This window comes from Puma concolor, chromosome D2 (assembly GCF_028749965.1).
Source record: "Puma concolor isolate L17-30 chromosome D2, mPumCon1.1.hap2, whole genome shotgun sequence".
NCBI classification, from domain to species: domain Eukaryota; kingdom Metazoa; phylum Chordata; class Mammalia; order Carnivora; family Felidae; genus Puma; species Puma concolor.
In genome coordinates, this window is record NC_141677.1 from 53,604,077 (window position 1) to 53,628,985 (window position 24,909).

A 24,909-nucleotide genomic window follows, 5' to 3' on the forward strand; every position below is an offset into this window, starting at 1 on the left:
TCTGATTTTTAAAATATATACCCCCTCAGCCACTTGCACTATGATTAGACAAGCAACCACACAAGAACTGTGGGTGGTCTCATGCTGCAGGGTATCTTAAAGTGTATTCAAGTGGGCTGGGGATACGTTAAAAAAGTTGCTTCCTCTGAGATACTAAGAATTTAAGTTTCTGAAGGTTAGAATCTTCTAGAATGAGTACATCAAATAAAGGCCCTTCCATCCACGGAGATTTTTTTTCCTAGGTTATTTCATTGCCCCCATCTGAGAGACTAGCAAAAGAGAAACGACAGACAGTCCCAGATACATATTCTGATATTTGTGTGGCAAGTTACTTTAAGATCATAAAACCTATCCTTGGTTATTAAAATTAAGTGAGGTAACATTCTACAGCAGTGTGATATAGAGAGAAACAATCTGTGCCAATTTAAGTAGAGGTTGGTTTGGGCATAACCTTCCTTTGGTCTCCTGGGATCTCAGGGTCGTCTCTTCTCTGACCTGCCACCCCATACACCCATTAGAAATGGCAGAGTGATAAAATGTCTTGTTTAACTGCCTTCCTAGAACAAAGATTCCGAGCAAAGGGAAGAGAGAGAGGGTTTGCAACTGAATGTCTGTAGAAGCTTTGGACAGGCAGCAGAGGTTAGGCTGTCATTCGGGTCAACCCCATGTGGATTTAAGCCTCTTCCTGATAACAGCCTGCTAAGGGTACCATATGTCTGCAATATATACTACACTCAACCAGGTGTTTGTTGAATTCCTCTATGCTCCAGACATTCTCAAGTCCTGGGGTAAAATGGAGAATAAGCCTACTTTGAGATATTTAATTTTTAAGAGTATAATCTAAGACAACTGTGGAATACTTTGAACCCTTAGAAAATGTGCCCTGCTTAAATATGGACTGTCTCTAGCTTAAAATTAGCAAGAAACGATCTATAACAGGAACTAAGAGGTAATATGTTCATGATCCTTCAGTAATACACATTTATCACTGTATTTGTATGTATCTGTGTATTTACCAATTCAGATAATTGTATACCAAAAATAAGACCTGCAAAAGTGCACAATTTTTAAGTAGAAGTCGAATTTTTGCAAGATGATCACATGGAACACATCAGCCAGGGTACAGTCAGACAGAAATCACATCAGCTATTTGAACAAGAAAAATGTAATATGAGAAACTGTTAGCTGATACGAAGTAAATGAAGACAACTTTAAAGAAAAGTAGCAGGAGCAAAACAGCTACTGCTTCTAAGCTGAAGGAGGGTAGAAAATAAGGGAACCAGAAATTAGAGAATGTCTCTTTTCCCGAAAGACTGAGATTCAGACGCTTTGAAAAGGGTGCGGCTACCACAGTTGTTTCAAGGGGTGACAGAGGAACTTGCCAGAGGGCAGGTGGGAACTGGTGTGGAGAAGCTGAGTTGGTGGGGATAGAGAGGCCGGAGGACGCAAATAGACAGGTACGGGCTGCTGAGCTCCAATGCTTAAAAGGTCATAATAGAGGCTGGAATCTAGAAGGAAGGAGTCTTCCTGACACAATAGCCTTGTGCTGTCACTCCTGTGCCTTCTGTTGAAAAAGCCTAATGTTCCAAAGGAAAAATGTTTACAGGATCCAGTTTCAGAGCCACAAAGTTGGGCAAAGAAGGGTGGATTTGCAACTGAGACAGTAAGTTGGCAATGTACCCAGCGCCCCTCTTTGTGCCCCTCCTAGTCAATCTGACACTCTGCCCCACCCCTACCACAAGGAAACAATCCTGATATATTTGATTCACAGAAAGGTCCATAAGTGATTTAACAGCATAACATCCAGGATGATAAATGAGCCATTTTCATATATTCTGGCTAGGGTATAAAAATTGTTATGGAAGGCAATTAGTATCTGTTAAGATTACAAATATATGTATTCATTGACTCAGTGGTTCCAATTCCAGGAGTTTATCTTAAGATATATTTGCAATTAAGTACAGCAATATGTCTATGAAGTTATTTGTTGTTCATGGTATATTTAATAACGAGAATGGAATCAAATGTCTTTATGGAATCGGTTGAATAAATTAGGGAACATCCATAATGGAATACTACAGAGCTATAAAAAAGAATGAAAGCTGTTTACCTACTGATATGAAGATAGTTCTAATGTATATATATTTTTAAAAGATGCAGAACAGTGCTTATAATGTATTACCACTAGGAGGAAATGGGATGAGAAAATTATATAAACGTTTGTTTATTCCTTTAAAAAAATCTTTGGAAGGACACATTAGAAAACGAGTCTATAGGGGCGCCTGGGTGGCGCAGTCGGTTAAGCGTCCGACTTCAGCCAGGTCACGATCTTGCACTCCGTGAGTTCGAGCCCCGCGTCAGGCTCTGGGCTGATGGCTCAGAGCCTGGAGCCTGTTTCCGATTCTGTGCCTCCCTCTCTCTCTCTGCCCCTCCCCTGTTCATGCTCTGTCTCTCTCTGTCCCAAAAATAAATAAATGTTGAAGAAAACGAGTCTATAGAAGATTTGAGAACTGAGAGGATTCAGGCTGAGGTGGAGAGTCTTTACTGTTACCTTGTATACTCTTTTTCCTAACTATGTAGCTACATTGGGTTTTTTTGTTTTGTTTTTAGTTTATGTATTTTGAGAGAGAGCAAGCACATAAGGGGAAGGGGCAGGGAGGGAGGGAGAGAATCTGAAACAGGCTCTGCACTGTCAACATGGAGTCCAATGCAGGGCTCAAAGTCACAAACGGTGAGATCATGACCTGAGCCAAAGTCGGGCACTTAAGTGACTGAGCTACCCAGGCACCCCTGTCGTTACATTATGTTTGAAGTAATTAAGAATTAAATTTTGCCATTGAGGACAGTACTGAAAATCAAATAGGACTTTGTTTCTCTTTGAAGATAATATTTGAGCTGTATGACAATAGTTTCTTCTTTCTAAAGATTGATGTGATTGTTTTTTGAGAAGTAATTTTACGTCTCCCTCAAGTGGATCTTCCTTGGGTATTCAATAAATGCTTATTGGACTGATTTTGCATCCCATAAGATTAATTCTTGATAGAACATTTTGCAACTAGTTTTGTCCAGCAATGTACACAATGAGTGTGTTTTGACTCAAAGTTATCAGCCCATAAAAATGGATAGAACTTACTAAAGCAGGGAATTAACATATCCTAAAGGCTTAACTACTCATTTCTTGTATTTATGTATTCATTCATTTGTTGAGTCAATATTTCTTGAAAACTTAGTATCTAGGCACAGGAACTTCAGAATTAATAATACTATGGCACAAAAACAGACACTCAGATCAATGGAACAGAATAGAGAACCCAGAAATGGGCCCACAAATGTATGGCGAACTAATCTTTGACAAGGCAGGAAAGAATACCCAGTGGAATAAAGAGTCTCTTCAGCAAGTGGTGCTGGGAAAACTGGACAGCGACATGCAGAAGAATGAACCTGGACCACTTTCTTATACCATACACCAAAAACAAACTCAAAATGGATGAAAGACCTAAATGTAAGACAGGAAGCCATCAAAATCCTCGAGGAGAAAACAGGCAAAAACCTCTTTGACCTTGGCCGCAGCAACTTCTTACTCAACACGTCTCTGGAGGCAAGGGAAACAAAAGCAAAAATGAACAATTGGGACTTAATCAAAATAAAAACTTTCTGCACAGCAAAGGAAACAATCAGCAAAACTAAAAGGCAACCAATGGAATGCGAGAAGATATTTGCAAACAACATATCAGATAAAGGGTTGGTATCCAAAATCTATAAAGAGCCTATCAAACTCAACACCCAAAAAACAAATAATCCAGTGAAGAAATGGGCAAAAGACATGAATAGATACTTCTCCAAAGAAGACATCCAGATGGCTCACAGACACATGAAAAAATGCTCAACATCACTCATCATCAGGGAAATACAGATCAAAACCGCAATGAGATACCACCTTACACCTGTCAGAATGGCTAACATTAACAACTCAGGCAACAACAGATGTTGGCGAGGATGTGGAGAAAGAGGATCTCTTTTCCATTGTTGGTGGGAATGCAAACTGGTGCAGCCACTCTGGAAAACAGTATGGAGTTTCCTCAAATAACTAAAAATAGAACTACCCTATGACCCAGCAATTGCACTACTAGGTATTTATCCAAAGGATACAGGTATGCTGTTTCAAAGGGGCACATGCACCCCAATGTTTATAGCAGCACTATCAACAGTAAACAAAGTATGGAAAGAGCCCAAATGTCCATTGATGGATGAAGGGATAAAGTTGCGGTATAGGGGCGCCTGGGTGGCTCAGTCGGTTGAGCGGCCGACTTCGGCTCGGGTCATGAGCTCGCGCAGTCCATGAGTTCGAGCCCTGCGTCGGGGTCTGTGCTGACAGCTCAGAGCCTGGAGCCTGTTTCAGATTCTGTGTCTCCCTCTCTCTGACCCTCCCCCATTCATGCTCTGTCTCTCTCTGTCTCCAAAATAAACAAATGTTAAAAAAAAAATAAAAAAAAAAAGATGCAGTATATATATACAATGAAGTATTACTCAGCAACCAAAATGAATGAAATCTTGCCATTTGCAAGTATGTAGATGGAACTAGAGTCTATTATGTTAAGCGAAATTAGTCAATCAGAGAAAGACAAATATCATATGACTTCATTCAGATGAGGACACTAAGACACAGAACAAATGAACACAAGGGAAGGGAAGCAAAAATAATATAAAAACAGGGAGGTGGACAAAACATAAGAGACTCTCAAATATGGAGAACAGAGGATTACTGGAGGGGTTGTGGGAGGGGGATGGGCTAAATGGGTAAGATGCATTAAGGAATCCACTCCTGAAATCATTGTTGCACTATATGCTAACTTGGATATAAATTTTAAAAAATAAAGAATTAATAATACTGATGACTATTGTAGTATCCAACATTTATTGCTTACTATATGCCAGGCACTGATCTAGATATGAGTATTAACTCATTTAATCTTCATAACAACCCAAATATACTGTTTTTATATCATAACTTATACTACAAATGAGGCAACTGAGGTAACCCTGTTTTGGATATTGTTTTTTAAGTTAATTACCCCGGGTTACATTTCCTCTACCCTCATAGAACTCACAGTCTAGTAGAGAGGACAGAAAGGAAAACATAAATCCCAATACAGAGTAAAAAGTGTAATGACAAGGAAGCAAGGAAGTGGAGCTTCTTAAAGGTGGATCCTGGAATATAAATATGAACTTGACAGATGGGAAGAAAGGGACATAGACACAGTGTCTTGAGAAAAATTCTGAAAAAGGAGAGTAGTATTGACATTCCAGCATCATATACTCAAATATATGAAAAAGGGAACCTTTAAACCTTAGGTTCTGTCATATAAATGAACAAAACACTGGAAAGACCAGAAGTCCTAAAACAGACCCAGATATAAATGGGTATTTTGTATATGAAAAAGGTAGCATGTAAATCAGTAAAAATGAAGACAGATTAATCAGGATGTGGTCTTGGAACAACTGGTAGCCATCTGGAAATTCCCTTTACCAAAATAAACTCCAGATGGAACAAAAATTTAAACATGAAAAATTTAACCATTAAAATACAACAAATGGGAGAAAATATTTTTTCTCATATCTGATAAAGGACTTGTATCAAAAAAACACAAATAACTCTCATAGCTCAATGATAAGAGAACAACTCAATTAAAATTGGGCAAAGGATCTGAACATACCCCTCACTAAAGAAAACATACAGATGGCATATATATATCAGGGAATTACAAATTAAAATAACAATGAGATATCACTACACACCTTCAGGATGGTTAAAATCCAAAACACTGACAGTTATCAAATGCTGGTAAAAACGTGGAACAAGAGGAACTCTCACTTATTCTGGTAGAAATGCAAAATGGTATAGTTACTTTGGAGGTTAGGTAGTTTGTGACAAAGCTCAACCGTTTTCCCACGTCATCCAACAGTCACACTCATGGCTATTTACTCACATGAATTGAAAACATGTCCACACAAAAACCTGTGTACAAGTGTTTATAGCAGCTTATTCATATTTGTCAAACACTGGAAACAGCCAAGATATCCTTCGCGTTGAAGGGATAATCTGTGGTACCTGCATACAGTGGATTATTATCCAGCAAGGAGAGGGAAATGAGCTATAAAGCCACAAAAAAGACATGGGGGAACCCCAAACGCACATTGCGAAGTAAAAAACTAGTCTGGAAAAGCTGTGTGATTTCAACTACACAGCATTCTGGAAAAGACAAAACTATGGAGACAAAATTTAAAAATCAGTTGTTTCCAGGGGTTGTAGCAGGAGGTAGCAGGTAAGGATAACAAACAGGTGAAGTACAAGTATTTTAAGGCAGTGAAAATATTCTATATGCACTGTTAATAGTAACTACATGATATTATACACTACTCCAAATCCGTAGAATTGCATAACACAAAGAATGAACCTTAATGTAAATTACAGATTTAGTTAACAATAATGTATCACTATTGCTTAATTCACTGTAACAAATGTAACAGACTAATGCAAGCTGTTAATAATAAGGGAAACTAGGTGGGTGGGGTAGAACTGTTTTGTACCATATGCTCAATTTTTCTGTAAATCTAAAACTGTTCTTAAATAAAATATACTAATGTAAAATTTTTTATACTACATGAAAACATACAAGAATTGTTTTTTAAGAGTTCATTTTTTTAACGTTTTATTTTTTGAGAGACAGAGCGCAAGCAGAAAAGGTCAGAGAGAGAGACACAGAATCTACAGCAGGCTCCAGACTCTGAGCTGTCAGCAAGGAAAGAGCCTGATGTGGGGCTCAAACCCACAAACGCTACATGGTAACCTGAGCTGAAGTTGGACACTCAACCGACTGAGCCACCCCGGTGCCCCAAAAAGATTTTTAAGTAGTCTCTATACCCAACATGGGACTCAAACCCACAACTCTGAGATCAAGAATTGTACACTTCACCAACTGAGCCTGCCAGCTATCCCCAAAATTGTATTTTTAATAATATCACAGCATAAAATTTTTTTAGGAAATCAGAAGGCACATGGAAAGATGCTCAATATCACTAACCTTCAGGAAAATGGAAACCAAAATCACAATGAAATATCACTTCACACCCATGAGAATGGCTATTATCAAAAAGACAAGAAATACCATTCATGATTAAAACCCTCAACAAAGTAGGTTTAGAGAGAACATACCTCAACATAATAAAGGCCATATATGAAAACCCACAGTTAACATCATACTCACACTGGTGAAAAATTGAGAGTTTCCCCTAAGATAAGGAACAAGACAAGGATGTCTTCTCAACACTTTTATTCAACATAATACTGGAAGTCCTAACCACAACAATCAGACAAGAAAAAGAAATAAACAACATCCAAATTGCTAAGGAAGAAGTAAAACTTTCACAATTTGCAGATGACATGATGCTATAGATAGAAAACTCTAAAAACTCCACCAAAAAACTACTAGAACTGACAAATGGATTCAGGAAGGTCACAGGATAAAAAAACCAATATACAGAAATCCATTGTATTTTTTGTAAGTAGGCTTCGTGCCCAGCACAGAGCCTGACATGGGGCTTGAACTGAGGGGCTTGATCACGACCCTGAGCTGAGATCAACGGTCAGACACTTAATCGACTGAGCCACCCAGGTGCCTCAGAAATCCATTACATTTCTATACACTAATAATGAAGTCATGGAAAGAGAAATTAAGAAAACAGTTCCATTTACAATTGTACCAAAAATAATAAAATACCTAGTAATAATCTCATCCAAGGAGGTTAAAGACCTGTAATCTGAAAACTATAATACACTGATATAAGAAATTGAAGATGACACAAATGGAAAGATATTCCATGCTCATGGAATTGAAGAACAAATATTATTAAAATGTCTATACAACCCAAAGCAATCTACATATTTAATGCAATCCCTATCAAAATACTAACAGCATTTTTCACAGAACTAGAACAAATAATCCTAAAATTTGAATGGAACCACAAAAGACCCCAAATAGCCAAAGCAATCTTGAAAAAGACAAAACTAGATATACACAATCCCAAATTTCAAGATATACTACAAAGCTGTTCAAAACACTATGATACTGGCACACAAATAGACACATAGATCAATAGAACAGAATAGAGACCCCAGAAATAAACCCACAATTATATATGGTCAGTTAATCTTCGACAAAGGAGACAAGAATATGCAATGAGAAAAAGACAGTCTCTTCAACAAATGGTGTTGGGAAAATAGGACACTACATTCAAAAGAATGAAACTGGACCACTTTCTTACACCGTACCCAAAAATAAACTCAAAATGGATTAAAGACCTAAATATAAGACCCAAAACCATACAAATCCTAGAAGAGAACATAGGCAGTAATTCTCTGACATCTACTTCTGCAAGTTTTTTCTAGATATGTATTCTGAGGCAAGGGAAACAAAAGCAAAAATAAAATATTGGAACTACATCAAAGTAAAAAGCTTCGCACAGCAAAGGAAACAATCACAAAACTAAAAGACAACTTACTGAATGGGAGAAGATATTTGCAAATGATATATCCGATAAAGGGTTAGTATCCAAAATATATGAAGAACTTACACAACTCAACCCCAAAAAACAAACAACCCAGTTTAAAAATCAGCAGAAGACATGAGCACATTACTCCAAAGATGACATACAGATAGATGACTAACAGGTACATGAAAGTGCCAACATCACTCATCAGCAGGGAAATGCAAATCAAAACCACAATGAGATATCACACCTATCAGAATGGCTAAAATAAAAACACTACACCTGAAACCAATATTATACTGTATGCTAACTAGAATTTAAATAAAAACTTTAAAAATAATAAAATAAAAAACAAAAGACAACAAGTCTTGGCAAGGACATGGGAAAAAAGGAACACTCATGCACTGTTGATGGGAATACAAAGTGCTACAGTCACTGTGAAAAACAGTATGGAGATTCCTCAAAAAAATTTAAAAACAGAATTACCATATGATCCAGTAATTCCACTATTGAATATTTACCCAAGGAATATGAAAACGCTAATTTAAAAAGACATACACACCCCTATGTTTAGACCAGCATTATTTACAATAGCTGAATTATGGAAGCAGCCTAAGTATCCACTGCTAGACGAATGGATAAAGAAGAAGTGGTATATATATACAATGGAATATTATTCGGCCATAAAAAGGAATGAAAACTTGTCATACGCAACAATATGAATGGAGCTAGAGAGTATAATGCTAAGTGAAATAAGCCAATCAGAGAAAGAAAAATACCATATGATTTCATTCATATGTGAAATTTAAGAAACAAAACAAGCAAACCAAGAAAAAAAGAGACAAACAAAGAAACAGACTCTTAGCTATGGAGAACAAACTGATGGTTACCAAAGAGAAGGTTGGTGGAGGGATGGGTGAAATAGGTGAAGGGGATTAAGAGTACACTTGACACTGATTAATGTATGGAATTGTTGAATCACTGTCCTGCACACCTGAAACTGATATGACACTGTATGTTAACTATACTGAAATTAAAATAAATTTAGAAATAAGCTATATTCACAGACAATTCAGCAAAACCAGATTTGGTGAGAATGATTGCATTCTTACCAGGAGATTGTTAAAAAGATAAGAAATAACAAGTGTTGATGAGGATGTAAATAAAAGAGAGCCCTCAGGCACTGTTGTTGGGAATGTATATTGGTGAAGCAACTATGGAAAACAGTATGGAGGTTTCTCAAAAATTAAAAATAGGGAAACCAATTTGACAATAAATTTCATATATTAAAAACAAATTTTTTTAATTAAAAATAGAACTACCATATAATCCAGCAATTCCACTTTAGGTATTTATCCTAAGAAAATGAAAACACTAATTAGAAAAGACACATGCAACCCTATTTCATTGCAGCATTATTTACAATAGCTAAGATATGGAAGCAACCTAAGTGTCCATAAATAAATAGACAAAGAAAATGTTGTACACACACACACATACACACACTGGAATATTACTCAGGCATAAGAAAGAATGAAATCTTGCCATTTGCAACAATGTGTATAGACCTAGAGGGTCTGTATACTTAGTGCTTATGCTTAGTGAAATAAGTCAGGGGCACCTGAGTGGCTCAGCTTGTTTCAGATTCTGTGTCTCCCTCTCTCTCTGTCCCCCCCCCCCCCATTTGTGCTCTCTCTCTCAAAAATAAACATAAAAACAAACAAACAAACAAAAAAACCAAGTCAAACAGAGAAAGATACCATATGACTTCACTTTTATGTGGAATCCAAAAAATGGAGCAAATGAATGAACCAAACAGAAACTGAGTCATAGATACAGAAATCAAACTGATGGGTGCCAGAGGGGTAGAGGAATGGATGAAATAGGTGAGGGGATTAAGAGGAACAGTTATAGAATAAATAAGACATGGGGATGTAATGTACAGCATAGGGAATGGTAACTAGAATTATTGTGGTGACCGTTTCATAATATATATAAATATTGAATCACTATGTTGTATACCTGCAACTAATAAAGTATTGTATGTCACTTATTCTTCAATAAAACAAAACAAAACATCAAAAAACAAACAAAAAAAGATTGTATGTTACCTCTACTGGAATTAAAATTAAAACTTAATAAAAAAATAAAAAATAAAAGATTAATGGGGCAGCTGGGTGTCTCAGTTGGTTAAGTATCAGACTCTTGATCTTGGCTCAAGTCATGATCTCATGGTTTGTGAGTTCAAGCCCCATGTGGGGCTTTGTGCTGACAGTGCAGAGCCTGCTTCGGATTCTCTGTCTCCCTCTCTCTCTGCCCCTCCCCTGCTCTCTCTTTCCCTCTCTCTAAAATGAAAAAAAAAAAAAAAACCAATAAATAAAATAAAAATTAAAAGAGTAAAAATTCTAAGCTACATTAAAAACTGCATAAAGTAACATTAAGTTAAATGCAAAAAGGGAAAAAAATCACTCATACAAAATTAATTTCCTTTACATATAAAACTCTCTTTAAATCCATAAACAAAAGACTAATAACCCAATATTTAAAAATAGAGGATGTAATTAGTTTACAAAAAATGTGGCATTGAAATATATAAAAATACATTTAGAATATCTGAATTAAAGGGCATCTGGGTGGCTCAGTCGGTTAAGTGGCCAACTCTTGATTTCGGCTCAGATCACGATCTGAGGTTTCATGGGTGCAAGCCGTGCATTAGGCTCTGTGCACTGATCTTGTGGAGGCTGCTTGGGATTCTCCCTCTCTCCCTCTCTCTCTCTGCCCTTCCCCCACTCACAGTCTGTCTCTCTCAAAATAAGTAAATAAACTTATAAAAAGTAAATATTCAAATTAAAAGTATAATGAGATACTATGTTTTACCTATCATAGTAACAAATAGTAAGAATTATTGAACACCTGCTCAGTGCCAAGTGGTATTCAAAATCCTTTATGCGTATTAGCCCATTTAAATTCACAACAGGAGTCAATTCAAAACTCTTGCTATCTAAAAGTATGGGTTAAGATGTAAGGAAACAGGGACTATCTTATAATTGCCTGTCTATTCAGCATCTCACATCCAGTAGATGACCTCCTCACACTTTCTTCTCTCTCTTTAAAATCTCTAACACCTCCTTGACCATCTTCATTCTCAACTAATCATCTTTCTTCTTGCCTCCTGCTTCACTGAGAAATTAGAAGCAGTCAGAAGAAAACCCATTAACTCCTCCAAATCTTTCACAACTGCAGACGTCTATATCTACATTCATCTACACTTATCCATATATAGTACATATCTACACATAACTCTATACTATACCTACACTCACCCATATATAGTTTAATCTACCTTTCCTCTTCTTATATTGAACAGTGTTCCTATCCAAGGCCATCTAAGAAAATTTTCCCTTTTTAATGAAATATTAACACATATGGACACATGTGTAAACACAAACACACACACACACACACACACACACACACATTTCCATCTTTAAAAAAAAATGACCCACTCCCCTTCTAGACACTGTCATTTTTCTACTCTTCTTACAGCAAAGCTACTCAAACTTTGCCCTGATTCTACCCTCCAATTCTTTTTTCCTTAATTTTTTTAAATGTTTATTTTTGAGAGAGAGAGCGCGCACGAGCAGGAGAGGGGCAGAGATAGAGGGAGACAGAATCAGAAGCAGGCTCCAGGCTCTGAGCTGTCAGCACAGAGTCCAACACGGGGCTCAAACCCACGAACTGTGAGATTATGACCTGAGCCAAAGTCAGACGCTAACCGACTGAGCCACCCAGGTGTCCCCAATTCTCTTAAAATTAATAAGAGGAATAAATCTAACCAAAGATGTAAAAGATCTGTATGCTAAAAACTATAGAAAGCTTATGAAGGTAATTGAAGAAGATATAAAGAAATGGAAAGACATTCCCTGCTCATGGATTGGAAGAATAAATATTGTCAAAATGTCAATACTACCCAAAGCTATCTACACATTCAATGCAATCCCAATCAAAATTGCACCAGCATTCTTCTCAAAACTAGAACAAGCAATCCTAAAATTCATATGGAACCACAAAAGGCCCCGAATACCCAAAGTAATTTTGAAGAAGACCAAAGCAGCAGGCATCACAATCCCAGACTTTAGCCTCTACTACAAAGCTGTAATCTTCAAGACAGCATGGTATTGGCACAAAAACAGACACATAGACCAATGGAATAGAATAGAAACCCCAGAACTAGACCCACAAACGTATGGTCAACTAATCTTTGACAAAGCAGGAAAGAACATCCAATGGAAAAAATACCGTCTCTTTAACAAATGGTGCTGGGAGAACTGGACAGCAACATGCAGAAGATTGAAACTAGACCACTTTCCCACACCATTCACAAAAATAAACTCAAAATGGATAAAGGACCTGAATGTGAGACAGGAAACCATCAAAACCCAAGAGGAGAAAGCAGGAAAAGACCTCTCGGACCACAGCCGTAGCAATTTCTTACTTGACACATCCCCAAAGGCAAGGGAATTAAAAGCAAAAATGAACTACTGGGACCTTATAAAGGTCTCATAAAAAGCTTATAAAAAGCTTCTGCACAGCAAAGGAAACAACCAACAAAACTAAAAGGCAACCAACGGAATGGGAAAAGATATTTGCAAATGACATATCAGACAAAGGACTAGTATCCAAAATCTATAAAGAGCTCACCAAACTCCACACCCGAAAAATAACCCAGTGAAGAAATGGGCAGAAAACATGAATAGACACTTCTCTAAAGAAGACATCTGGATGGCCAACAGGCACATGAAAAGATGCTCAACGTCGCTCCTCATCAGGGAAATACACATCAAAACCACACTCAGATATCACCTCACGCCAGTCAGAGTGGCCAAAATGAACAAATCGGGAGACTACAGATGCTGGAGAGGATGTGGAGAAATGGGAACCCACTTGCACTGTTGGTGGGAATGCAAATTGGTGCAGCCGCTCTGGAAAGCAGTGTGGAGGTTCCTCAGAAAATTAAAAATAGACCTACCCTATGACCCAGCAATAGCACTGCTAGGAATTTACCCAAGGGATACAGGAGTACTGATGCATAGGGGCACTTGTACCCCAATGTTTATAGCAGCACTCTCAACAATAGCCAAATTATGGAAAGAGCCTAAATGTCCATCAACGGATGAATGGATAAAGAAATTGTGGTTTATATACACAATGGAGTACTACATGGCAATGAAAAAGAATGAAATATGGCCCTTTGTAGCAACATGGATGGAACTGGAGAGTGTGATGCTAAGTGAAATAAGCCATACAGAGAAAGACAGATACCATATGTTCTCACTCTTAGGTGGGTCCTGAGAAACTTAACAGAAACCCATGGGGGAGGGGAAGGAAAAAAAAAAAAAAAAGAGGTTAGAGTGGGAGAGAGCCAAAGCATAAGAGACTCTTAAAAACTGAGAACAAACTGAGGGTTGATGGGGGGTGGGAGGGAGGGCAGGGTGGGTGATGGGTTTTGAGGAGGGCACCTTTTGGAATGAGCACTGGGTGTTGTATGGAAACCAATTTGACAATAAATTTCATGTATTGAAAAAAAAAGTATGTACTTAAAGCTAAAAAAAATTTTTTTAATGTTTATTTCTGAGACAGAGAGACAGAGCATGAGCATAAGGGGGGGGAGGGACAGAGAGAGAAGGACACACAGAATCAGAAGCAGGCTCCAGGCTCTGAGTTGTCAGCACAGAGCCCGATGCAGGCCTCGAACTCACAAACCGTGAGATCATGACCTGAGCCGAAGTCGGTCACTCAACCGACTGAGCCACCCAGGCGCCCCTCAGAATTTTTTAATTGAGATTCAATTTATATAACACAAAATTTGCCACTTAAATGTGTACAGCCCAGTGGTTTATACTGAAGCATATAGTATTTTCATGAAGTTCTGCAAGCACTACCACTAATTCCAGAACATTTCTATTATCCACCCCCCCAAAACCTGTACCTAATAGTCAGTTCTAAATTCCTCCTCCTCTGGTCCCTGGAAACCATTAATCTAACTTCTATCTGGAATTGCCTATTTTTGAGATTTCATTTATATGGAATTTTATAATATGTGACCTTTTGTGTCTGGCTTCTGTCACTTAGCCTGTTTTCATGGTTCATCCATGTCATAGCATGTTTCAGTACTCCTTTCTTTTCATGGCTGAATAATATCCCATTGTATGAATATACTGCATTTTGTTTATCCGTTCATCCATTGATAGACATTTGCCCCTTTCTTTCTTGAACCCACTTCAATCACAATTTTACCTAAACCCCACATCCCATACTTCACCAAAACTATCCTAATCAAGGTCATTAGTTACCTCATTGCTAAATCCAATGCTCAATTCCTAGTCCTCACCTTACTTAATTTACATGAAATATTTGACAATGTTATAGCTTCATCCTGAAAGACTTTTTTCATTTGCCTTTTGGAGTACCACACTCCTGATTCTCCTCCCACCTCATTGGCTGCTCATTTCCAGTCTCCTTTGTTGGATCTTCTTTATCTCTCCAGCCTCTAAGTGTTGAAGAGCCTCAGGGCAGAGTCCTAGGGCTTCTCTATTTAAGTAAACACATCCAAACTCCTGACCATCTATTAGAAGATTGGCCACTTATAATATGATAATAATTCCCAAGTTTATATCTCCAGCCCATACTGCAAATTGCTTCACTGAATTTTCAACTTAAATATCTCCTATTTTACACACACACACACACACACACACACACACACACACACACACACCTCAAATTCATCCCAACCTGTGTAGAGAATCTGTAGAGGGTGAGATGCTAAATGGAGAGATGCTACACGGGATGGGAGAGAACAAGAAGCACACAGGTGGCAGACATGTGAGTTACGAAGCCATTCTGGAAATCAATCTTCCAGCCCTGCCTGCCCCAACCTGTCCCAGCTAATGCCATGTGGATCAGAGACAATACATGTGGCTGGGCCCTTCCCTCAATTCCTGACACACAAAATTCCTGACAAAATAAAAGAGGACTTTTTCCCCCCAGCAATAAATAACTGAGACACAGAGTGACAGCCATTAGTCATTGATGTGGGGTGTCTTAGGGGGTGGACTTCAAGTATTTCTGGTTCCATTGTTAAGGGCATCCCTGTGGTGAAGAAGGGCCCCTCAGCCTGAGGCTAATACACATGGAGCTGTCCAGCATTTCTTGTTCTGATGACATGTGCACCATACAGCTCTCTGAGGCCTGCAGAGACCAGCCTAAAGAAGATGCTACCTACATCTTGGATGTCCCAGCCTGGCCTTGATGATACCCATGGTGAATTAATAAAATCATCTGTTTGTCTTTCCCTGTAGCTTGATCACTAGGCCAGAATGTGCTGATTATAAGGCCACAAGTATGCAGGTCTGTCCATATGGGAACTTCAATTCTCACTGCAGCTCAATAAATGGGCATTCTGAAAACCGCCTCTTTCTTAGGGAATTTTTTCAGTTAGTTGGTCTTCCAGGACAGAGGAGAACAAGTATTTAAGTCTTCAGAGACGAAGAGTACAGTTTCAACTGTTTTTTGCTTAGATGGCTCATTTATGAACCAATTCCAGATGTACTTGTCTTCTGTTAGTTTCTACACTTTTTATTCTCTCAATTTAGCAACAGAGAACATGGAAATTAAATACATCAAATGCTCTACTCACCTCCCTCTGCCTGTTCTATCATTCCTTGGGAAATCTACCACATATCTATGATTTTGAATTTGAGGCCATTTTTTGAGTTATAAGTATGTACAATAAATTATGCAAACTTTTTTTTTTTTTTTTAATTTTTTTTTTCAACGTTTATTTATTTTTGGGACAGAGAGAGACAGAGCATGAACGGGCGAGGGGCAGAGAGAGAGGGAGACACAGAATCAGAAACAGGCTCCAGGCTCTGAGCCATCAGCCCAGAGCCCGACACGGGGCTCGAACTCACGGACCGCGAGATCGTGACCTGGCTGAAGTCGGACGCTTAACCGACTGCGCCACCCAGGCGCCCCTATGCAAACTTTTAAAGGTAACAACTCAGTGGATTTTTATACATGTATAACCTCTGTGTGACCAATATCCATTCCATACAGAACATTTCTATCACCCTAGAAAAAAGCTCTCTTCCCAGTTAATACATCCCCCACTCAGAGGCAACCCTATCCTGACCTCAATCAAGAGTCTTTAATTTTAGCCATGCTGGTGGGTATATGGTAGTACATCATTACAGTGTTATAATGTTTAACAAAGGTTGTTAAGGTTACAACTAATGTGCTACCTCAGTCCTCAGACTGCTACAAAAGAGGGTTAATAAGTGGCAAGGATTTGATTGCTTTGGCTGAATAATCAAGAAACCCCATTTTTTTTTATTATTTAGACAGTTAAATTATAACCCTATTTCTTCACTTCTATATAAAAAGGAATCCATTGATATACATACAATTAAAATCCTGTAGTTGTATTACTAACCCAGAAAAAAATAGCATTTAGAGCAAATATTGTATTTCGTTTATTCCACAAATAATTATGTGGCTTTCCTGTATGCTACAGCAATGAATGAGACAAGACATGACCTTTGCTCTCATGGAGCTTGTGGTCTATTTACAAGGAAGCTCTAACTTCTAGTTAATATAGCCATTAATTTAATTTATCTATTTGAAAGACTTCTAAGAGGCTTTGAAGACTTTGCCAAACCCTCTTCTTTCACCAGTAGCTCCTGGCCCTAATTTGGTTGGTTGTTCACACCAGTGTGTAATTATTTGTGAATTAATGGTCCTCTCTCTCCTTTTTATAGTAATTAATCAAAAATATAAACTTTCTGATCAAACCCTGTTTAATCAGTTCATCACCCCTCTTTGATCATTTCTTTTCAAAGCTACTCCAAACTACTCCCTCTAGGTCCCCCAAATGGTTTTAACTGTAATTTTAAAAAACATCTACCATCTTAACCTCAAAATGAGTTCTTAACAAACTGACTTATCTTTTAAAAAGTTTTCCTTCCTTCATACATTACTCAATAATACTACATTTATCATTTTTACCTAATACAAACATTTTGTGATTCTTCTGAGGACTCTGTAGGGTCATTTTTAATCCAGTAGTCAACTAGATTATGAGTCAAAGTGAATTTCATGGGCTTCCTCGAGGCCCAGAAACTAATTAAAGAAGTAGGACTAGGCTCTGACCAGTGATACATGTATATTGTATATTGTATATTGTATATTGTATACATGTGGAATTGTTAATAGGGACATTTAGACACCCAGTGGCCCACAGGAGTCCTCTAGAGTCCCAGGAAGTGCTGAGCTATCAAAAAGTAGAAGGCATAAAGCATGGGGTGCCATGTTTTTTTTCCGGGGCGCCTGGGTGGCTCAGTCGGTTGGGCATCCGACTTCGGCTCAGGTCATGATCTCATGTGAGTTCGAGCCCCGCATCGGGCTCCGTGCTGACAGTCCAGAGCCTGGAGCTTTCTTCAGATTCTGTGTCTCCCTCTGTCTCTGCCCCTCCCCTGCTCAGGTTCTGCCTCTGTCCTTCAAAAATAAATAAACATTAAAAATAATTTTAAAAAATATGTTGTTTGCCTAAAGTCCTGGTGAGAGCAAGTGCACAGAGTTTGGCCTGACAACTGTAGGTCCTCACTTTGATAAAAAATATTTCCAGGTATAGCTTACCACATGCAGTTATTTCACATCTGGACCTGAAAATCAGTTTTAAAATTAGTTTTTATTTTTATCAAAGTAACACATGGTTATATCTGTAAAAAAAACAAATCTCCAAGTCTCATTCCTCCAAGGTAGATCCTCAACATTTTCAGCTACTTCTCCTGGCATCAACCTCTATATTTCTTTTTTTTTTTTTATGTTTATCTATTTATTTACTTGAGAGAGAAAAAGAGAGGGAGAGACGGGGAGGGGGAGAGAGAGAGGGAGAGAGAATCCCAAGCCGGCTTGATCTCATGAACCATGAGATCATGACCTGAGCTGAGAGATCAAGAGTCAGATGCTTAACTGACTGAGCCACCCAGATATCCCTCATATTTCTTCTTTAATTTTTAAAAAATGTTTATTTTTGAGAGAGAGAGAGAGAGAGAGAGAGAGAGAGAGAGAGCTGGGGAGGGGCAGAGAAAGAGAGACACTCCAAAGCAGGCTTCAGATTTCATGTCAGCACAGAGCCCGATGCTGGGCTCAAACTCATAAACTGTGAGATCATGACCTGAGCTGAAGTCAGACACTTAACCAACTGAGCCACCCAGGCACCCCCATATTTCTAAATAATCTACAGCCATTTCTTGCTTTAACTTTTTTTTTTTTAACCATTATCTATTGACTTCTCACTCTGGTGTATAGGAATTAGCTCTCTCAAAAAAGCCAACACTTTCTTTTCCCCTTCTCTTCATCCCCCCAATATATAGTTATATCACATTATTATGACTACATAAATGTATTTACTGAATCGTACCTTGGTTTTTCTGTTATCCCTTTATTTTTTTCCTATAGTTTATAATTGCCTCTTTTATTTGAGAGGTAAGCAAAAACTTTATTTTTTGCCTGACCCTGTATATAGTTATGAAAGATTTTACTCAAATTCTATACTACCTGCCACATGCCTATCAGTAATGTTTTCCATTCTTCCAAATAGCTTATTTCCATTCTTTTCCTAGATACTTTTCTCCTTGAGTCTTTTGTCTTCCTGCTCCAAACTAGAAGGCCTGTTATCTTAGCTTGCCGCAACTGAAATCCTGGGATTTCACTCTCCATGTTGGTAAATTTACCTCAGTTTGTGCCCAGCTGAGGGGGCAATGAGATAGAAATTTAGTTCATCCTTAGCTTACCAACCTGTGCATCCTAGCAGTTGCAATTGGCTACAGGGGACCCTTTTTCTAACTCATCCTTACAGAAGGGAGAGTTGTTTATGGTTCCCACAAAAGCTCCATTTAGGCAGCCCTGGCACTAGATTCCTATTTCCTTGATCTGGTGATATCTTCATTTCTTTATGTCTTGTATTTTTTTTTTTTTTTAAAGCAGAGTACGTCTAGTAAAAGGAAAATTTTTTAAACTTTGTATGTTTTTAAATGTTTTTGCTCTTACACTTGATTGAATGAATTCTGGCTCAGAAATCATTTTTCTGCAGAAATTTAAGGTATTACTTCATTGTGTTTTGCTTCTGATGCTGATGTTGAAAAGGCCAATACCATCAAATCCTGATCCTTTGACCATGACCTGTGTTTTCTCTAGATGCTTTTAGAAAAGTGTCTTTTTATCTGCGGTATTCTGAAGTTTTGTGACCATACGATCGACACCTGGTGGCCTTTTCAATCTTGAATCCTTCCTTCCATTCTTCCTCCCTCCCTCCCTCTCACCCTCCCTCCCTCTGTCCCTCCCTCCCTCCCTTCCTTCCTTCCAAGAGCCTGTGCAGGGGAGGGACAGAGGGAGAGAGGGAGAGAGAGAATCTTAAGCAGGCTCCATGCCCAGCACAGAGCCCCACATGAGGCTGATCTCATGACTGCAAGATCATGACCTGAACTGAAATCAAGAGTTGGTCATTTAACTGACTGAGCCTCCCGCACCCCTTGAATCATTTCTTGATAATGTTCTCCTCTTTGTTTGATCACTTTTTCTGCAATTCCTATTAGTCAGACATTGAATTTCCTGAATCAATCTTCTCATTTTCTTATCTTCTCCCGATCTAACTATTTATCAAGAGTTACTTGGCTTTGGGGTGCCTGGGTGGGTCAGTTGGTTAAGCATCTGACTCTTGATGTCAGCTGAAGTCATAATCTCACAGTTTGTGGGTTTGAGCCCACATTGGGCTCTACACTGACAGTGCAGAGCCTGCTCAGGATTCTTGCTCCTTCTCTCTCTGCCCCTCTCTCCCTTCTCAAAATAAATAAACATTTTCTAAATAATTAAAAACAAAGCGTTACTTGGCTTTTACTTCCAACATTTTTACTGCAATTTTCATTTTGATTATCCTATTTTGAGTTTCTAAGAACTCTTTCATTATTATTCCCTGGAATTTCTATCTTTTTTTCCGTATAGCAATAACATCCTGTCTTTGCCCTTGGCTTGTGGATATAATATCTTATTTATCTCCCCAAGTATATTAATTATAGCTATTAAAATATGATTTTTTCTGCTCTCTGCATTGCTTTGTTTCCTCTGAGTTCTCTTCCTTGAATGGGTGGCGATCCTTGGCTGTCTTTTCATATTTAAAATTAATGCATTAGGGGCACCTCTTTGGCTCCGTAGATACAGCATGCAACTATTGATCTTGGGGTCATGAGTTCAAGCCCCACACTGGATATAGAGCTTACTTTAAAATAAATAAATAGATAAATAAAGTGTAAAATTAGTGCATTGAAAAGCTGACTGGAAGTGTGGGGATGGGAGGTGCTTGTCAATTGGTGCCCCTCCCTGTGTAGTGAAAAGGTAGGAAGCCAGTTTTTGGGGAGGACTTCCATAAGTCAGTGTCTGTATTGGTCAGCTTCTTTCCCTTATAAACAACCACAAAATTGCAATGGCATATAACACAAGCATTTATTTCTTGTGTCTTCCAACTGTGGGCTGGGTTGTGCTGGGCTTGATTCCAAGCCTCGGGTTGTAGTCAGGTCTGCTCTCCATGTCTCTCATCCTCCTCAGACCATGGTATGCATTTGTCTCATGGTAAAGCAGGGGACCGAGAGAGCAAACCAACCATGCGAGCCTCTCTCGAGTCTCTGGTCATTTCATGTCTGCTAACAGTGCCAAGCAATTCACACAGCCAAACTCAAAGTGAAGAGTGAGACAGTACACTCTACTTACCATGAGACCACATGAACGAGGAGATGAACTTTCTTACACAGGGGTCAAGAACTGGGACCAACAATCCCATCTAATATTCTCCATCTTTTATCTCAGGCCATTCGGCGTTTCTCCAAAACAGTCCTCCAATCTAGTCAGGCCTGAACACACCAGGCTACTGGGGTTCTCAGGAGCAGGTAGGGGAGATTAGGGCTCTCCTTCACCAGTGACAGCAGTCTGTCCTTTACTCTTCCCATTTGTCATCTAGCCCTTGCTACTGTACTCATTGCTGCTTTCCATGTGCTTAATGTTCTTCAGTCCGGAATTTCTCAGGTTAATTTCCTCCAAAGAATCCACCTCTAACATCCTGTGAAAGTGAAGGAGGGAGATTTGCCTGGTTGCTACAGGTGGTGTTAGTCTAAATGGTTTTTGTAAAGTCTCAAATTGACCTTATTTTCATCCCTGTCTTCTGAGGTGTTGTCTCTCAGTCTCCCTCATTAGTTTTCCCTTCTTCAAGTTCTTGTATTTTTACCTTTCCTCTACCCTGCTAGATCAGTTACCACTCCATTATCTGCTTTCTGTTCTCAGAACTCATACAGAGTAGTTGGATTTACAATTTCATCAAAGATGCATTTTGTGGTTTTGTTCCTCATTGGTTTTGTTTTGTTTTGTTTTGTTTTGTTCTGGATTGATTTACAAGGGTTGGGAAAGAAACGTCTTTTATTCTTCATCTTAAAACTGGAAATTTGAAGGAGAAATACAATTTGTATACCTATCATTTATTGCCATGTGCAAGGCACTTCAGTAAGCATTTCACCTATGTCACCTTAGTAAATCTTTATAAAATCCTGAGAACTAAGTATAATTATGATTATGCCCATTTTATAGGTGAGGAAACGGGGCTGAGTGAGGTGTAGTAACTCAGCCAAGGCCAACAAACAAGTAAACAGTTGCATCAAGATTAGAACACAAGTCTAAGAGTCTACATTGTGGCTAGATTTTATACGGCACTCATTCACCTTTCATCCTTGGCTAAGGACCAACTCCAGGCCAGGCTCTATGCTGAGAGACTGGGATACATAGATAACACAGCTAGCTCATTACTTGGCACACCTAAGTACTCATTAAGTATTGGCTCCTAATTTTTATTATCAATAGGATTAATAAATAATCCTATTGTGATTATCATCACTTTTCAAGAAAGCAAAAACAGGGTAAATTGAGAAATAGTAATTATTTAAGAAAATTTATATCATTACCACTTAAGAAGACACTTCCTGGGGCGCCTGGGTGGCGCAGTCGGTTGCGCGTCCGACTTCGGCTCAGGTCACGATCTCGCGGTCCGCGAGTTCGAGCTCCGCGTCGGCTCTGGGCTGATGGCTCAGAGCCTGGAGCCTGCTTCCGATTCTGTGTTTCCCTCTCTCTCTGCCCCTCCCCCGTTCATGCTGTGTCTCTCTCTGTCTCAAAAATAAATAAACGTTAAAAAAAAATTTTTTTTTTAAAAGACACTTCCTCTACCTGACATGTCAGTTAATGGAAGTGCTTTTACACATGTGAAGAATTTTATTTTTAAAAAAATTTTTTTAACGTTTATTCATTATTGAGAGATAGAAACTGAGCATGAGCAGGGGAGGGGCAGAGAGAGGAGGAGACACAGAATCTGAAGCAGGCTCCAGGTCCTGAGCTGTCAGCATAGAGCCCAACACGGGGCTCAAACCCACAAACCCGGGAGATTATGACCCAAGGTCACACACCCCACCGACTGAGCCACCCAGGCACCCCTCACAGGTGAAGAATTTTAAATTAAACTATTTACATGAGAAAATTCAAACAATTTGTGCTTTAAATAAGAGTGAATAGGCCTTCTGAGGCCCACTGGGAAAGAGATTAACTGGCAATTAGAAAAATCAATCTCTTAACTGAAAGTTTTAATAGCTTCCTTTGTTCTTTTATCCTAATGTGTTACTTGGCCCTAAGCAGAGCCTGAAGAGGAGGCAGAGCTGTGAGGGTTCCTTGCAGGGTGGGAGTGGGGGTGGGGGCTCCACTTAGGACCTCATAGAGATTAGCCTGCATCTTAGTCACTTTAGCATTATGAATATCTTCTCACTGGGGATTCTCTACCTCTTTTACAGTGTAGAAAACTATAAGGAAGCTTGGGAAGCTTATAACTTGGGAAACTTTTATAGCTTGGAAACTGAGGCTCAGAAACCACATCATATGCGATTTCTGTTTCGCATCCTTCAGAAACCAAAGCTGGCTGACTGAAGGGAAGGGAATTTTTAGGCAGGGATGTTGGGAGCAGGGTGGGAGGGGTGGCTGGACAGCCTGGACCAGAAGCAGGCAGGATCCTGCGGGTGACAAGGGGCAGAGGCAGGAACCAAGTCTAAGAGCAGGAAGGTCTGGCCTCAGCTCTGCCAAGCTTTTCAACACTCAACTCAGATTTGATTTCCAGAATCTGGAATTACCCAACTGCCAAGCACTTTAGAATGTATACATAAGCCAGCAGCTTCAGCATCACTTGAGAGCTTGTTAGAAATGCAGAATCTCAGGGGTGCCTGGGTGGCTCAGTCGGTTAAGTGTCCGACCAGCTCAGGTCATGATCTCACGGTCCGTAAGTTCAAGCCCCGCGTCGGGCTCTGGGCTGATGGCTCAGAGCCTGGAGCCTGCTTCAGATTCTGTGTCTCCCTCTCTCTCTGCCCCTCCCCCGTTCATGCTCTGTCTCTCTCTGTCTCAAAAATAAAATAAACATTAAAAAAAAAATTTTTAAAGAAATGCAGAATCTCAGTCCCCACCCTGGACTTCTACATCAGGATCTACATTTCAACAGATTGCCCAGATCTGTGCATGCCACAATTTGGGAAGCACTGGGCAGAGCCCCTAAAAAACGTCCAATCGCTGATCAACTTCCTCCTGGGGAAGACGCAATTTCTCAACAGGAAACTTGGGGTGCTTCTAACAGTGAGCAGGATGAGTGAGGAATGGACTCTAGGAGATCCATAAAAGTCATCCCTGGAATTCCAGCACAAGCTGGTCTCCACCAAAGTGCCACCTCCTATCCATCCTCAGGACCTGTGAACAGACAGTTCCTGGCGGCAGTAGGTCAGGGTTTTTTACTCTAGCTTTGCTTTCTTAGGGGCTTCTGACATCTGAGAGATCTGAGAAAGGCCTCTGCTAGAACACCCTGGATCTTTTTATTTTTTTTATTTAAAAAATTTTTTTTTAATGTTTACTTATTTTAGAGACAGAGAGACAGAGCGTGAGCAGGGGAGGGGCAGAGAGAGAGGGAGATACAGAATCTGAAACAGGTTCCAGGCTCTGAACTGTCAGCACAGAACCCGATGCAGGGCTTGAACCCACAAACCGCGAGATCATGACCTGAGCTGAAGTCAGATGCTCAACCGACTGAGCCACCCAGGTGCCCCACCCTTGATCTTTTTAAACTAATGAATGTTAAAACCTTTCCCCCACTCTTACACAACTTTTTGGATAAAGATGGACTGTTAAGCAAGCAGCTGCATTCTCCTTTTCTCAGTGGTGCCTCTTTCAAAAGGAGCAGCT

At 39.2% G+C, this 24,909-nt stretch overlaps 1 long non-coding RNA gene across 1 annotated transcript in view; it reads right to left on the bottom strand.

The window, feature by feature from the left end:
• LOC147576075 (uncharacterized) overlaps positions 1 to 24,909 on the bottom strand; it is a 44,644-nt gene that overhangs the window by 10,300 nt on the left and 9,435 nt on the right. The gene's annotated exons all lie outside the window — the stretch shown is intronic.